Source organism: Myotis davidii, unplaced genomic scaffold (genome assembly GCF_000327345.1).
Source record: "Myotis davidii unplaced genomic scaffold, ASM32734v1 scaffold268, whole genome shotgun sequence".
NCBI lineage: Eukaryota > Metazoa > Chordata > Mammalia > Chiroptera > Vespertilionidae > Myotis > Myotis davidii.
Genome location: NW_006383015.1, coordinates 2,368,516 through 2,373,390, shown reverse-complemented (window position 1 = coordinate 2,373,390; position 4,875 = coordinate 2,368,516). Strand labels below are relative to the sequence as shown.

At 42.7% G+C, this 4,875-nt stretch overlaps 1 pseudogene; it reads right to left on the bottom strand.

The window, feature by feature from the left end:
• The window catches only part of LOC102764527, a 16,169-nt pseudogene extending 11,966 nt beyond the window's left edge, over nt 1-4,203 (bottom strand).
• Nucleotides 4,204-4,875: the final 672 nt, after the last annotated feature.

Genomic DNA, 4,875 nt, shown 5'->3' with positions numbered 1-4,875 from the left:
CTCTGTATATAATTTACTCTTTGCCCCACACACATAGGCTCCATGTTAAAGAGAAAGAGAGCTGTAGGCAAGCTATTCGAGAAATATTCAAGTTAAAGAAATGTGCAACATTTCTTAAATAGATTGTGTAAACAATCAGATCAAAATAAGTTTTTTATCAAATTAGGAGTGAACTATATTTTTCAGGGCCAAAAAATCGTCTTATACGCCGGCAAATACGGTAACTGTAGACATTTCCAGATTGAGTTCAAAACACTAAAGTAAATAAATACTCAAAAAATGAATACAAATTCTCTCTCATCATTGATGTTTCTATTTCTCTCTCCTCTCCCTTCCTCTCTGAAATCAATAAAACTATTTTTTTAAAAAATGAATACAACTTACACATAATCATAGCTTTCTGTCATCTGGGGCAACTTCAGGCCACTGAATGATGGGAGAGAAGCAGCAACACTGCAGAAATGCCGGCTCCCCACCTTTTGAAGCAATTGCCATGCTTACTATGCCAAGAATAGCATGGCAGCTAATGTTGCCTTCTTCTGGTTGAAAAGACCAAACAAGACCCCCTCCCGCTCCCCCATCTCCTGCAGGATGTGGGCTGCCTCCATTCCCTGGAGTGTTAGAATCAACCAGTGGGGAAGCAAGAAGCAGCTTTGAAATGCTGAATAAATTTTAAATCATGAGGTGACATTAAGAATCACTGTGTTGACCTGGGAGAAAATGAATTATATTTAGTTGGCTGCACAGCCATAGAAAAGTATTGGGTGTCAGCAATCACATTGGGTTCTCACAAATTTTTTAAACTTCGTTGTTGTGACCATGATTGTCATACCCGTGGTCGGCAAACTGCGGCTTGAGAGCCACATGCGGCTCTTTGGCCCCTTGAGTGTGGCTCTTCCACAAAATACCACGTGCGGGTGCGCATACAGTGCGATTGAAATTCCGTGGCCCATGCGCAGAAGTCAGTTTTAGGCCTGGGCGAGTTTATTTTGAAGAAATACTGTTGATATTTGGCTCTGTTGACTAATGAGTTTGCCGACCACTGTCAAGAACTATTAACTGTTTCATCCATATAGCTATAAAACACTCGGGAATATTTCCCCCTGGTTGAGCGGGGTATGCTGTTCCTGGGATCCCCTGACATGGGTTAAAGTGATCACATGAAACTACAGCCAGCTGAACCGTGGGAGCACATGCCTCGGTGTTTATAAACACAGGAATAACATCAGGACACTGTGGCTGACAGATCTCGGTGCCACACTGATAGAATTATGGTCAGCAGGCCTTCTCAAGGGGCGCTGGAGGTGAGGATAAAGAAGTCAGCCTCTTTCCACTCCCTAATCAGATCCCCAGCCCAAGCCAAACACCAGTGTGGGGCTTGGAGATGAGCAGAGGAGCCCACAGTAGCGATAAAGAGTGGTCTGTACGCCCTGCAGTCCTGGGAACTGTTCATTATTGGTTCATGGCAAGATAAGTACAGAAATTGAGAGTAAGGATTTAACTTTTAGAAAATTAGACAATTGTATGTCGGTTAAAACTATTAAAAATCGGTGGCTTTATTTTGTGCCTTTATTTTCCCTTTTCCATTATTCTAGTACTTCAATTTTATTGAATGTTATGAAAGTATTGGTCTGGCCCTGGCTAGTTTGGCTCAGTGGATAGAGCGTCAGCCTGTGGACTGAAGGTTCCTGGGTTCGATTCCAGTCAAGGGCACATGCCCGGGTTGTGGTCTCAATCCCCATTGGGGGGGTGTGCAGGAGGCAGCAAATCAATGAATCTCTCTCATCATTGATGTTCCTATTTCTCTCTCCCTTTCTCTTCCTCTCTGAAATCAATAAAAAAAATATATTTTTTAAAAGTATTGGTCTGCAATAAATCAGTGGTAGAATGGGGTAGGGGTCTGGTCTATCATCAAAGACAATTTGCAAAATGTTGATCTAGAAGTTAAGGTCTGTTGATTGAAATATAATTAATTTTTTTATGCAAAAGTACTGACTCCAGATAAATAAGGTCATTTTAAATTTTTTCTACAATTTGATTAATCTCAATAAAGCACTTAAGTTCAAATTGAATGTAATGATTTAGATTTGACAACTTCAGGGCTAGATAGTAAACTAATTAGAGGTCATTGTGCTCATTGGATACATCTATTTAATATCATTTCTTCTGCCTGGCTCAATGGTTTCTAGGCTTCCATGAAGCAACACTATTTAATTAAATACCAACAACATACCTATTTCATGTGATGCTACATTCCATAAGCAATAATAAAAAGTCAAGAGAAATGACTCATCTAGATGAATGAAACAATTTAATTGAGAATATGGGTCAGAAGACTTAATTTTTTAAAAAGCACTTTTTTCCTTTGGGCTTGTGCTATCTTTATGGTTCTATGCAAGTTTTGAACATCTAATACAGATCTCAGAGCGCTATTATTGAAGCTCAGGTTGAAAATGCTTGTTTACAAGTGTTTATCTTGCCAAACAGATAAACATTGAGGTGCTCTGTAATGGGCTTTTGTTTTGAGTTTATCCATTGATTTGTAAAATTCAGAGGGAGCAGATCCCCTGTGTAGGTTTTTAAATTTGCAAGCACCAGAGTTCAATCAATTCCAATTGTTGGAGTGGGACCAACAGCCTTAGATGAAAGAAAACATTACTTGATAACTCCTTTTATCTTTTTTAAGCTGAGAAAAGCAGCCATCTCATTCAAATGCCAACTTCCCAACGAGAAGCACACACTTTCTGCTTTATCTCCCACATGAGGCAGAAAGGAGATGAGAATAGAGCAAGCAGGAGAATATTACACTGTGTCTGAACATCTGATAGCCATACACATCAGAAACAGATCTCAAATTGAAGGCTTTGCACCTTTTAATGGACTTATTCCTTTAATCATAGAAACCAAGTCTTTATATTGCTTCTCCCATATTGAGAGTATTAAATATTTTATTACCCTTTTCCTGATTATAAAAGAAATACATGTTCACTATGGGAATGTGTAATAAGAAAGCAAAAATCATCCATAGGCTTACCACATATAGAGATAAACGTTATTAATACTTATTTGTACTTCTTTCCTTTTTTTCCCCTATGGACATTCATACATTTTTTCCTATATAGCTGAGATCATTATATGTATACTAGGGGCCCGGTGCATGAAATTCGTGCATGGGTAGGGTCCCTAGGCCTGGCCGGTGATCAGGATCAATTTGTGGGGAGACCAGTGGGGCGATTGGGGGGCCCCACTGACACCTGCCTTGGCTGGCCTGGCGCAGCCCGCTTGCTGGCCCCGCTCCCCACTGCTGCTGCCGCTGGTAGGAGCCTGTGGGCTGGGGGCGGCTCCTGCATTGAGCGTCTGCCTCCTGGTGGTCAGTGCACATCACAGTACTGGTCATTCTGCCATTCAGCCAATTTGCATATTAGGGTTTTATTATACAGGATCATATCTTCTATTTAATATCATTACTTCTGCCTGGCATATCATATCAGTGTGTATCATATTCTTTCATTTACTATTGAAACATAAATAGTTTCCAAAGTCAATACAAATTATTTGGGTACATAATTTCCAGTGGTTGCATAATATTATATTGCATGGAATTTATAATGCATATGAGCATTCTTCTGTTGTTGAACATTTAAGTTTTCACAGAGGTTAAGAAGATGTTTCAAACTTGCTTCAATTCCTGGCTGGCTCTGCCACTTATTAGCTACATGACCTTAATTAAGTTACTTAATCTCTCTCAAAAGCAATTTTCTCATCTATACAAATTAGGACAATAATACAAGCTACTTTATAGGGTTGCAATAGTAAACAAGATGATGCATATAAAAGAGCTAATATTAATGCTTCAGGAATTGTTAATTATTTTAATACTAGAGGCCCGGTGCACGAAATTTGTGCACAGGGGGTTCCCCTCAGCCCAGCCTGCACCCTCTCCAATCTGAGACCCCTCGGGGGATGTCCAACTACCGGTTTAGGCATGATCCCTATTACATATGTGTCCTTATCCCCCATTGCCCCCCCCCCCCCCCCCGCCACCCCCCCCGGTGCCTGCCTGATCACCCCTAACTGCTCCCCCTGCCAGCCTGATCACCCCCATCTGCCCTCTCTGCTGGCCTGGTTGCCCACGCAGCCTGCTTTTCAGTCATTTGGTTGTCCCTCACTCACCCTGCTGCTAGCCTGATCGTAGGCAGCCATCTTTTGAGGGCCGACCTTAATTAAGTTACTTAATCTCTCTCAAAAGCAATTTTCTCATCTATACAAATTAGGACAATAATACAAGCTACTTTATAGGGTTGCAATAGTAAACAAGATGATGCATATAAAAGAGCTAATATTAATGCTTCAGGAATTGTTAATTATTTTAATACTAGAGGCCCGGTGCACGAAATTTGTGCACAGGGGGTTCCCCTCAGCCCAGCCTGCACCCTCTCCAATCTGAGACCCCTCGGGGGATGTCCAACTACCGGTTTAGGCATGATCCCGGGGATTGGGCCTAAACTGGCTGTCAGACATCCCTCTCACAATCCTGGACTGCTGGCTCCTAATTGCTCACCTGCCTTGTCGCCCCTAACTGCCCCTCACTGCCTCTGCATGCAGGCCTGATCACCCCTAACTGCCCCCCTTGCCGGCCAGGTCGCCCATAACTGCTCCCCGCTGCTGGCCAGGTTGTCCCCAACTGACCTCTCCCTGCCGGCCTGGTCACTACTAACTGAGCTAGCCTGCTCGCCCCACACAGCCTGTTGTTCAGTCATTTGGTAGTCCCTCACTAACACCCCTGCCAGCCTGGTCGCCCCACGCCTCCGCTTTTCAGTCATTTGGTCGTCCCTCACTAACACCCCTGGTGGCCTGGCTGCCCCACGCAGCCTG